Source organism: Euprymna scolopes, chromosome 13 (genome assembly GCF_053919585.1).
Source record: "Euprymna scolopes isolate OS-2025 chromosome 13, ASM5391958v1, whole genome shotgun sequence".
Lineage (NCBI taxonomy): Eukaryota > Metazoa > Mollusca > Cephalopoda > Sepiida > Sepiolidae > Euprymna > Euprymna scolopes.
The window spans coordinates 29075387-29088903 of record NC_136494.1 but is presented as its reverse complement, the minus strand read 5'-3'; the positions used below and the strand labels follow the sequence as shown (position 1 = coordinate 29088903).

Genomic DNA, 13517 nt, shown 5'->3' with positions numbered 1-13517 from the left:
TTGCGGAGTCGATGATTAGTATTAGATGTTGGCCATTGGTTCTCCCAAGAGTTTTGGCAAACTTGGTGCCATGCAAACGTTGTAATATCCGTGCGAATCGATCGATGGCGATCACAGTTGATTGTATAATACATTTTTTTGTCGTATGATTTTAGGTGGGAAACATAGATACGAGGTATTTCTTTGACAATTATCTTATTACACAACTTTTGACGGTTCGTTTTCGCTACGGAAAGGATTTATCGATCCACACATACAGGAATCTTATTTCGATTATATACAACAGTGTAACTATATATATATATATATATATATATATATATATATATATATATATATATATATATATATATATATGCGCGCGTGTGTGTGTGTGTGTGTGTGTGTGTGTGTGTAAGCTTGAAAAGTAATATGGTTAAGCTTAAACATGGGAAAGTAAAGGAATAGTTGTTAAAACTAGAAAAGAAAAGGACAAATTATTCTTGTAAAAATATCATAAATTCATAACTTAAGATATTGCAGCATTAAGAATTGATTATATAATGTTATAAATTGAATTTAAAAATTCTTAATGCTGCAATATTTTAAGTTATAAATTCATTATAATTTTACAAGAATACGTTGTCCTTATCTTTTCCAGTCGTAACAACTACAGGGTGGTCAAAAAGTCAGGTAACATGTTAAAGGTAGAAAAAACAATATGATCCATTATAATCTCTATTCGTTTAATATTATTTGTTTAAATATTTGAGTGTAATATATAAACAACCCCTCCTGATTTCTGGCTTTGGGGCTATGTAAAGGATAGCGTTTATGGCAAGAAGCCTGATACAATAGCGTCTTTAAAGTTATTTATTGAAGAGGAGATTGCGCGGATATCAGCTGACATGATTACACGTGTTACATAATCAGTGGTTAATCGCTTCCAGCGATTGATAGAGAGGTATGGACGACAATTAACAAAATAAACATATTTCATGTTTGTTTCATTTTATATTTCAATGTATGGTACTTAAATATACGTGTATTGCTAATATCGTTTTTCTTTAAAATGTTACCTGACTTTTTGACCGCCCTGTAGTCTTTTAATTTTCCATGTTTAAGCTTAACCACATTACTTTTTATGCTCGTATTTTTCTATTGTAATCCATTATTTTCCAGGTTTCTAATAAATTCACTTGTTCTTTGTTTAATTTCAGAATTATATTTTTTGCCCCCATAAACACATATGTAATAACAATGTACGGCACTCGTCTGCTTTCAATGAAATCCCCCAATTATCTTCCTTTCATGTTTTCAGTCTCTCTATTTCATGTGTTACTTTGCTTTCCGCGACAGCCGTGAATTAGTAGCAACAGTAGTCGCTGAAGCAACATAGTTGCTACGGAAACCAATCATAAAAAGCGTCGCTCACCTCCTTACATATTTTTACGATTTGGAACACCAGAAAATTCATCATAACTTTTGTTTTATTGAACGAAAATTTAAAACCTTTTTTTTTTTTTCACAATATAACTAAGAAGCTGATTTAATAATTGTTTGAAATTTGGTCGAAAAATGAGGGAGCGGTGAAGCTTTAAAGCAGTTCTAAATGACTTAACTGCCACTTAACCATTTATTCAAACACAGTTGAATGATATATATTTCAAACAATTTCAAACAAAATAGATATCTGTTTATTTTATAATAATGCGTTGTTTTGGCTTCAAACATATCTAATACGTAGTTATTGTATATATATATATATATATATATATATATATATATATATATATATTATTATTATTATTATTATTATTTACTCCAATAATTATTAACTATCTACAGACACTAGTGATTCATCATTTCGAAAATCATCAGTGCAGGGTGTCACGATTAACACCGGTCGATAGATTCGAACCTGCCAACGGAAGTCATACTTCGTTTCATTAGCAAGGACCTAATCCATTCGGCTATGTTAAGTGCGAAAAATACTGTTAAAATTTAAACATTTTTTTTAATGATGATTAACGTCTGTCAGAGTGATCTAATCATTTTATTTCATGTCTGGCATATATATATATATATATATATATATATATATATATATGTATATATATATATAGTCATCCACATACAGCGCTTAATGTGCTAATGGTAATTTGTGTATCATTTCCCAATATGCTCAACGTAAGTCATCCACATACATAGACTGTTTCGCTGTTCCCAAGCTCACCAGTGGGGCTAGACAAACAATTATCTCAAGCCAGGATCGAAACCCGACCGCCCAAACGACAGTATATATTTATATATATATATGTGTGTGTGTGTGTGTGTGTGTGTGTGTGGATGTATATATATAACTACTTGATTTACTCACATAAAATTAATATACGAAAGTATAGATTTATGCGTAAACTTTATGTATTTACTTCAAAAGTGCTCAATACGTAATATTCAGTGTAGCTTAATCCCCATATACATTTTATAACTTACTATATATATATATATATATATATATATATATATATATATATATATATATATATATATATATATAGTGCACGAATTACTCAGAACGCATTCTATTAAAATACTTATAAAACAGGCACAGGAATGCAACATTACGGCGATGGGACAGGGTTTGCAGCTTAGTTGACAAAGTGGGATCTGTTAGATTGAAAACTCTTTTCTTTACCCTATCCAAGAGGGCGAGAATATTTTTAGATGAGGATTGGTTATTAATATTATTTGGATTCATCATAATACTGTTATCATCTTGAATTTGATTTTCACAACGTTTCGGTTGATGTAGCCTCCGACCTTTTTTCAGGTGTATCTTGTCGAACCCGGAAATGTCCGCAAGGATCCGTGTCGCTGTGGTTAGAATACTTGGAAAAATCAATTGTAAAATTGGTATTCTATTCTCAGTGTGATCGACCGAAAAATACAATTGCCAAATTACTTAGGATCTCTATCCAGTCGTGGCTGACGGAACAAGAGCACGCTACCCGCGTATAGTTAATAAAGGGTTCTGCTCGAAATTCCGTTTAAATTCCCCGAGTTCGACAGAAAGATTCCCGAGTTCGGCAAGTATATATATTTTAATACATAGGAGAGAGAATGAGATAGTAATCCCTAGTAGTAGTAGCCGTAGTAGCAGCAGCAGTAGTAGTAGTAGTAGTAGTAGTAGTAGTAGTAGTAGTAGTAGTAGTAATGTAGGCTCCAAAAGCATTATTTATAATTGTACAAAGTTTGACATTAAAGACCCTTGGAATATCGACAGCAATGCAATTAAGAGTACTAATACTGTAATCTGAATTCCCTCCCAACCAACCTCGGCTTTGTTTTCTTGTATTTGTTAAGTAATGTGAAAATTGGCGGCATTTTTTCTTCTTTTTCTAAAAACTTGATTCATGTAATCTTGTAGTTTTTTGGGGTTTTTTTTTTTCTTTTCATATATGCTAACGTGTAATGTGCGGGTTCTTTTGCTTTATGTTTGTTTGTTTGCTTGTTTGTGTGTTTTTCTTTAGTTGTTTCAAACAATTGGCGAAACCGATACGTGTTAATTAGATTCCATTGTTTGTTTGTTAACAGCACTTTATCAAACACTGGTAAACTTTAAAATGGTAGGCGCGTTTGCAAAAAAAAAAAAAAAAAAGATGGCGGGTCGCCGTTTTATAAAGAGAGGAACGTTTTGTAAATCTAGGCAAACGTCTTACGAATTTTTGCCTTTGCGTGTGCGCATGCGCAAGAACATTTACGACGTTGTCTCGCTAATCAGAATACACCAGAGAAGGGAACAACGAACAACCGTACAACGAAAGTCGGCAAAAACCAACTGAAATAAAGTCGCAGAAAAGAAAAAAAGGGGAGTTGAATCCTGATAGTTTTAGCAAATCGAATTACAGATATGTTCTTTGCTGTAACTGATGAACAATTAAGATCAAAAGATAGTGAGCCGACGCGACGAGGAACAAGAGTTTCTTTCGCTGTTTTTGTCTTTTGTTTTCGATAAACAATTTAAGATGGCGCTTCATGTAAAGGACTTAATCAACAATCGAGATAAACAACTAGTTAGAGAAATTGTTGGTCCGATCAGAGATACTGAAAGATAGCTGCTGAAACCTAAGAAAAAACAATTTATTTAAATAATATATATTCTAAAAAAAATATGAGAATCCGATATATTCTTAAAATGATCTATTACATCTACGCATTGAGAGATGAAAATGCTATTTAAAACTTCATATTGACAGACCAATGAAAATGCTATTCTAAACATAATCTTGACAGACCAATGAAAATGCTATTCTAAACATAATCTTGACAGATCAATGAAAATGCTATGTAAAACTTTATATTGACAGACCAATGAAAATGCAATTTCAAACTCAATATTGACAGACCAAGGAAAGTGCTATTCAAAACTTAAGCTTGACAGACTAAATAAAAATGCAAATTTAAACTTAACTCTCATAGAACAATGATAAAGCTATTTAAAACTTTACTTTGATAGACAAATGAAAATGGTATTTCAAATATAAGTTTAGTAGACTGATGAAAACAGTATCTAGTTTGTTCCTTATAGAACGATGAAAATGTTATTTTCAACTTAAGATTGGCAGACGACTGGAAATGCTATTTGAAACAGAAGCGTGGAAAAAATATTGTTTCAAATTTTAGCAGAGCAGACCAAAAAAAAATTACATTTGAAATTTAAACCTGACAGACCAAAATTGCTGGTCCAAACTTTCAAACCTGCGAAATAATTTACTACTTCAAACGTAAGAATGATCGCGCTAAAAATATACTATTTCAAAACGTTGCAGACAAAAAAAAAATTATATGTCAAACTTAAGCATGATAGATAGAAACGTGTTATTTCAAGTTGAAACATGACATAATAAAAAAAACTGTTTTAAACTCGGACGATGTTTTTAAATGTAGAGTGTAATAATGTTACGAAGCGTGTTATTTTTATAGAAATCGCTCTGGACGAGGCATGAAGCCACTTGATCTAAGGGGCTAAAAAATAGTACTTAAAAAATGCAATTTAAAACTAAACTTTCATAGCCAACTACAAATGTGCTAATAAAACAACAACAGAGTTCTCCTCTTCATCCGTACGCGTAACACCGGCGAAATTTTCACGAACATATATATTCTCGTCCGTAGGAGATACATTTCCGCGGAACCAACTCACTGCAGATTCTAGTCACATAACAGCCACCCACAAGTAACCAATCGCAGTTCACACTTTTAATCATAATCAGGTCCTTCGCCGTTCAACTATTAGGTTGGTGCAAAAAAAAAAAAAATAATGCCGTTTTTTGACGTTCACCCATGTCAAAAAAAAACGACATTATTTTTGCACCAATCTAATAGAAGTTATCCTTGAGTGGCCTTCGTCCTTGATAAATAATAACGCTTCAGTAAAGATGCAAGAATCTGCCCGCTTATCTCCTTCTCATAGCTGCACAAATCTGCCGGCTTATCTCCTTCTCATAGCTGCACGATGTGACACAAGGGTCGGAAAGTGAGATCTGAAAAGCTAGCTATAAGATAGTGCGGACGAGTATATGCGAAATGACGTCACGGTAAAGAAAAAGAAGACTATGAAAAGGAGAGAGAACGTACGAGAAGACGATCATTTTTTGAGATGTGGATGATGTTCGGGAGCATGTACGAGAAGACGATCACGTGAGAGATATCACAGCCGTAATGAGAAGTCATGTGTGTCGGAAGAATGAGGAAGTAAATGTTGTTGTACAAAAAAAAAAGGCGAGTTGAAGTTCTTTTCTACTCTTTGTCTACTTTGCGACTGAGGCTACAACGTGTTGGGCAACATTACATGACCTGAAAATAAATGCCTTGACGGCCCGATAGAGGCGCCTCGAGCGATTAGCAATAAACTAACTCCTTCTGAAAGGGTGAAAAAGCAAAGCCTGGAAGGATGAAACCCTCCATTTCCCTGAACTGTACAAGAGCAGAAACATATCTCAGCCACGAAACAAGCCATCTCTATAATGAACCGGCGTCCTCCAAAGGAGGAAGTTTCATGAGAGTATGAAATTCACAAGTGGTCCCCAGTCACATGCATATTCCCGTTAGGTGAGAGGACGTCGTTAGCTTTTTGCAGCTCTTGCAGGAAATTGTCGGCGTCCTCCTACATACAGCGCTTGGTATTCCCAAATAGTCACTCCTTTGGTAGTAGCCAGGATCAACGTTGCTTAACTTCGGTGTGTCAACGTGATTATGCCGATTAATTATAATAATCTGATTAAGCGCAAAGATAGCCGGGTAGTATCTGTTCTGTAATTTGTCCTTGGTAGGGTACTGAAACAATTACTATTTATATGGAAACTGCCAGAGTGCCCGCTTTTGGGGGAGTACTTTTCACCCGGATTAAAAACGACCTTATGTCTAATTTGCTTTCGTGAGGAAGCAAAGAAATAAAACACCTGTTTCGGTACTGGGTAGGCTTGCTGTCACTTGATCCATAAAAGAGCAACTCAACAAATGTAACTAAAATCAATCAGTGAATGATATTTGTTTTCTAATTAATTAAAAAAGCAAAGGAAAATGTCTAATAGGAAAAACTTGATTGGTTGTGGAGGTTGTTTTGGGGCGGGGTATGTTGCTTCGCGCGTAATGACTAAATAAATAATGTTTTTTATGATGAAAGAGTGTGGGGTGAACGGCACATGATAGAGGAAAAGGGAAAGAGGATAGAAGGAGGAGGTGGGAAAGGGGGAAAGGGTGAGAAGAAGAATAGAAGAAAAATAGAAAAGATGTAAAGGAATATATTGACAGCATTTTTAAATATGTTCACTACAAAGTAGAGATTTTATAAATTAAATTTAGAATCCAATGTTAATATCGAAACGTTGATTGATCTGCCTAGGGTGTTTCTTATATATATATATATATATATATATATATATATATATATATGTGTGTGTGTGTGTGTGTGTGTGTGTGTGTGTGTGTGTGTGCGTGCGTGTGTGTGTGTGTGTGTGCGCGCGCGCGTGTGTGTGCGCACGCGCGTGTGTGTGTGTGTTTCAACCTCGGGGATTTTTGCTTAAATCATTACAAGTTGTTTCAATCAAAAGAACAATAAAATTATCTTGCAGACCTCGTCAGACAATCTAAGCCAAAGCTAAGGTTTTGGCTTAGATTGTCTGACGAGATCGGCGAGATAATTTTATTGCCCTGTCGATTGAAACAACTTGTAATGATTTAAGCGAAAACCCTCGAGGTTGAAATAATAAAAGCATATTTAGCTCTACTAACGTATTGACCACTTTTTCCTGTTTTTAACCAAACATATCTCCTAATATATATATATATACTCAGCTACAAATATTTTCGCTGTATCAAAGATCTTTGGTGCGGCTAGAATAGTACCATCCCAAACCAGGAATCAAATCTAAATCCATGCAGTTTATAGTCAGCAGTTCTACTCACTAAGCCATGGAATTGGTGCTCATATAACGACAGTGCTCAACCCGAGAAAGTAGAAACCCCTTGGATACAGAGATTAATACACAGGAACTACACACACAAACTGCACATGCAGAAAATGCTACAGATGTAAAACACAAAGAAGCATCATATGGATTCATGAAAATTGAATGTGTGTGTGTGTGTGTGTGTGTGTGTGTGTGTGTGTGTGTGTGTGTGTGTGTGTGTGTGTGTGTGTGTGTGTGTGTGTCGCCAAAAACTGACGCCAAACCAAAACGAGGAGGGTCAAGGAGGACAGAAAGACCGAGGATAGAAGGCTCTAGCCAGACCTCCGATGGATGAGTGCAACCCAAATTCCAGTGAAAGCTAATGGTCGCCGTCAACGAAAAATTAATGGTAAACGGCTGCTACGATGATGCAAATCGATCTGCAATGATTATCAAAAGAGGTGGAGCGTACTGGAAATCTAGGGAGACTAAATCTTTGATGATGTAATAATAATAAAGATAATATTAATAACTATAAAATAATAATAATAATAATAATAACGATAATAATAATAACAACAACTATAATAATAACAACAACAACAATAATAATAATGATAATAACGATAATGATAATAACAAACATAATAATAATAATAATAATAATAATAATAATAATAATAATAGAAATATCGATAACAATACTAACAATGATTGTAATTACTATAATATTAACAAAAATAATAACTTTAACGTTAACAATAATAATAACAACAATAATAACAATAATAATAACAATAATAATAACGATAATAATAACAATAATAATAACAATAATAATAGCGATAATAATAACAATAATAATATTAATGAAAATGATGGTAAAAATAATAATAATAACAACGATAACAATAACGATAATAATAATAATAATAATAATAATAATAAGAAGAAGAAGAAGAAGAAGAAGAAGAAGAAGAAGAAGAAGAAGAAGAAGAAGAAGAAGAAGAAGAAATGTATTGAGCGGGACATGTTTCTGCTTTGAAGGCAACAAACACGAGAATGAATAATTACGAAAATGGCGCCATAAACAAGTGATAAAACACAAACAGAAATGTGAAAATAACAATTACAAGTGATTAATTAGCGACGGAAAATAGAACATTTTTATTTCCGTAGATTCCACGTTGTTGGGTAAAATAGTTGGTGCTTTTCATACGCCCCACCCTTTAATTTAAAATTTCCTAATGATCGATTTGCTCTATTCGCTATTAAACAAAGTAACAAAGAACAACTGTGTAATAGTAATAAAAATATCAATAGATAATTATTAAACGCTAACAGAACTAGTAAAAATTCCACGAAATGAGAAACATATTAAACCAAACTATGTTTGGATAAAGTTGATATTAGTGATGGGACGATTCCAATATTTTTTTCCGATTCGGATACAATTACCGATTCCGTACTAAATTCTCGATTCCGATACAATTACCAATTCCGATTCTTTATAAATCTCTAAATATTTAACTATAAAAATGTTATTTTGTTCCGATTACCGTAAAAAGCACATCTTTAAAATGCCTGTATTTTCTCAAACGTAAAAACGCACATGTGAGAAGGTGATCTAGAGATTTTACTGAAAGTTAAAATCAATAAATATTTATCATTTTATTATTACTACAAGCAGTGGAAGATGTTTCTTAAATTGAAATCAAATAAATAAAAATTTAAAGAATCAGTTTTGGCATCGGAAAAAAAGCTAAAATTTTTCCGATTCCGATACCCCAAAAAGCTCCGATTTTTCCGATTCCCTATTCCTATTCCGATTAATTGTCCCAACACTAGTTGATATTTTGCTGTAGAGCGCAAATAATTAGTTTTTTAAACAGAAAAAAAGACAATAACATGCAGCAAATGCCAGTTTATTACAATTAGTATGAAAATAGTGTCTATTGTATTTTAAAAATAGAATTCATCCAAATAATATAAATTAATAAGTACGAATAAATATTGTGCTACATAGTTCAATATTAATAATAAAATCATATTCTAAAAGACTATCTTTAATTTACTAGCGGGACATGTGGAAACTCCACAAGGGATACATTCATATGTACTATATTTATGTTGACATTCTGTGGATGTTCAACGTAAATGGAGACCCTCTGATATTATTGTACCTATTTACAATGCCTCCCCACGGGACAGAGTTAGACACCAGGGTCGTTTTTTAACGTGGAGAAAAGGTACAAAAATAAAAAAAAATGTCTCAGTCGTGAAGGACTGCTCCTCCACCGAAAGAGAACAAGAAATGGAAGTGCAGCATCTGAAGAACAGATACTACACTTTAGTCTTGGCCAAAAGGCCAAGAAAACTGCAAAGTATTTGTCTAAGCTAGCAGGTACGCCCGGCGTAGCCCGGTCGTAGAGTGTGCTAAAATGTGATATTTTACTTCTTGCATATTTCCTATATATTATCAGAGAGTTAAAGTTCTAGCGATTTTTATATATTATAAAGTTGCGATTTCAAAAATAAAAAAAAAATATCCACATGACTTGTGTGCATAGAGGTCCTTTAGCTATAAAGCTATAATCGAAACCGAAACCAAAAGAATTCTTGGTAAAATTAGTTATAAAGAATATAGATCACTGGAGTGCCACTAGCTATAATCGAAACTGAAACCAAAAGTTATGAAGAATTCTTGGTAAAATTATTTATAAAAAATATTAGGTTAGTGCAAAAATAATGCTTTTTTTTTACATGAACTTGAACGTCAAAAAGCATAATTTTTGCACCAACCTTATAGATGACTTAAGTGCTATCATTAAGTGGTATAATCGAAACCGAAACCAAAACTACTGAAGAATTCTTGGTAAAATTATTTATTACAAGAAATGGAAGTCCATAACAATTAAGCAATAGTTACTCGGATGTAAGCGTAACACACAAAATAAACACGCAATCATATTAATTTCAATCTAACAATTCCTGGCAGACAATGCTTTTTTTGCCCTGTTTCTTTTTAATGTTCCTTTTTTACGCAACGTTTCACTGACTTTTTTTTACATGGAAATCACCACTTATCAAGGCCCGGAGGCCACTCGGGGATAAGGGACTTCTTTTTTTTTGGTGAAGAATCGCTGCACGTCGAATATGCTACAATTTTTTTTTACACACAATTACAATAATGATTATATATTATAATTATAATGATATTCGAAAACGAGGCTGTATCAAAGGGAAGTCAATTTTATATTTTTGTTCAGGGTTGCCAGATTAATCATTTTAAAGCTAGATTTTCGAATTTAGCCTTTTTTTTTAGTAGTTAGTCCTTCAAAAAATTATAGTTGGCCTTTTTAATGCGTAACGTTCAGACTAACTCAAGAAAGAACAAGCTAAGTATCATCTAGATACTTTTAAATTAATAAAAAGGTACATATGTTTTTAATCATATTAATTGTTCATATAATCTGCGTTCTGTTTAATACCTGTGACATGCTAATCTAAGATATAAAGTAAAGTTGATCGGGTCTTTCGATGAATCGGTAGAGGTCGGTAGTGGTGTATGAGAGAGTAGAAATGAAATGTAATATCATATTTTTACTTCCAGAAAATACCTTTACTGTGCCGCAATTATTTTCATATGAACGCTATCTTGATAAAAGGGACGTAACTCAGTATTCGCTTGTACAGAGTTATGTCTCTGTGTTTGTAACAAAAACTATTTTAGAGGAAAAAGAACGACATAGTGGCATAAACCCCACATTAAATTGTATGTAAAATACACTACCGGGTAATGCCATATAGGAATAGCTAGCATTAAATAAAAATGTTATTGGCTTCCTTATGTCTCTGTAGGAGGTTTTCAATACAATTTTATAGTTTAAATATTCAAGACTATGATTTATGAATTTTGTACTTCGCAGATATAGACGGCGTCGCTCGGGAGAAACGACAACTAATTAGAAGAGTTTTACGAGAGTCTAGCATTCTTCTTTTAGACTCTCTCTTTCTCTCTCTCTTTCTCTCTCTCTCGCTATCTATCTCTCTATCTCTCTATCTCTCTCTCTATCTATCTATCTATCTATCTATCTATTTCTGTGTGTGTATCTCTCTCCTCCTTCTCTCTTTTACCCCTTTAATCACGTTACTTTTTAGGACATGCCTCTCTGACTGCTAACTTCCCCTCTCTCTCCATGTCACTCTCTCCCTCTCTCATGCACATATACTCACGCACTTACTCTTCCCCTCCTTATCTTATCGCGTTTTTTTTTTCTCTTTCTCTTTCTTGCTTTGTCTGTCTGTCTGTCTGTCTGTCTCTCTCTCTCTCTCTCTCTTCTACACACTCGATAATTTCCTCTCGCTCTCTCTCTTCCTCTCTTTCTCTCTCTTATACACACATACACTCCCTCTTCCTCTCCCCGTTTCTTTCTCTCTCATACGGACACACACGTTCACTCAATCCCCCTTTCTATCTTTCTATCTCTTTCTCTCTCCCTTACTCTCACTCGCACTCTCTCTCTCATTATCTCACACATACACACTCAAGCACTCATTCTCCCACCTTTCTCTCTCTCTCTCTCTCTCTCTCTCTCTCTCTCTCTCTCTATTGCTCTGTCTCTCTGTCTCTCTGTCTCACTCTTTCTCTCTCTCTATCATGCACATACTCCTCTCTTTTTCTCTTTCTCATACACACACGCCCACTCCCTCTACATCTCTCTCTTTTCCTCTCTCTCATAAGCACACAAAATAATTCTCTGTCTCTGTCTCTGTCTCTGTCTCTGTCTCTCTCTCTCTCTCTTTCTCTTTCTCTCTCTCTTTCTTTGACTTTTTCTCTTTTTCTCTCATACACACATACACACACACACGCACACACAGTCTCTTTCTCTCTCTCCCTCTCTCTCTCTCTCTCACACACACACACACACACACCTGTGACGCAGTTTGATTTCAAATCGTACAAGACTGAGAGACAACGATAAGAGAGGTGTTCTGATTGGATTTCGATTTTCTTTGTTTCGTTTTGATTTTTGTTTTTGAAACCAACAAGTTCGTTTTAAAACCTTACCTTTTTTTTGCGATTGCTGTATGATAAGCTAAAATCAACACAGATCACAAAAGAAACGCAAAACACGAGAAAGCAAAAAGCAAAGGCGAATGGTTTTCGCGGCGACCCACTGTTGCTGATAATGTGGCAAATCCGTTCGCCTTTGGAATCAGAAACGAAACTCCTAATCGAATATCCGGACTCCTTAAGCAAAACCGATCTCAGTCGACCAATAAAATCACTTGTTTTCTTTAACAGATTCCCGTTGTAGATAGCAACGAAACGAGCTGTCTCTAATAGGATCTGAAACGCTTCTACCACGATTTCGATGTAAAACAGTGAAAAAATAAAACAACGACAAAAGTCAGAGAATGGTTCTGATTGCATTCTCGACGGACACTACACTGAAAATAACTAAACGAAATGACGATTCAATTTACCTCCATATATAAAAAAAAATAACGCACTACTTGAGAGCTTATCTGTCACACTCCTTGGCCTAATGTTCACATGCAAAATAAATTAGAACACATACCTCGAAAACATTTAATTTTTTGCACCAACCTAATATATATATATATATATATATATACTGTTGCCATATCTGGGCAGGAGCTGCTAAAAACAGCCTATCCTGCCTTGACAGAGTACAAAATAGACTTCGTGGCTTAGTGGGGGATGCCCTTTTCTCTACCCTGCAATCTCTCTCCCACAGAAGAGACGTTGCGAGCCTATCCTTGTTTTATTGTTATTTCCATGGCAGGTGCTCGTCTGAATTCCAATCTCTGGTCCCCCCCCCTCGCCAATCTTTCACGAAAATCACCCGTCTAGCTGAATCCACTGTGAAAAATTTCCCCCACTCTATATCTGTGCCTAAATCAAAACGTGGATTCCATGAACAAAGCTTCTTTCTTAGAACTGCACGCCTGTGGAACTCTGTTCCGTCTGCCTGCTTCCCACCGGACTACAACTTGGATGTCTTCAAGTCCAATGTTAACAAATTCCTAATGAACCGCCCCCTTAAGTAAACACTT

General features: G+C 34.5%; 1 protein-coding gene and 1 pseudogene across 1 annotated transcript in view; one reads left to right on the top strand and one right to left on the bottom strand.

The window, feature by feature from the left end:
• The window catches only part of LOC145291964 (uncharacterized), a 231902-nt gene that overhangs the window by 47995 nt on the left and 170390 nt on the right, over positions 1-13517 (top strand). The gene's annotated exons all lie outside the window — the stretch shown is intronic.
• Positions 9603-9814, bottom strand: LOC145292631 (U2 spliceosomal RNA; annotated as a pseudogene).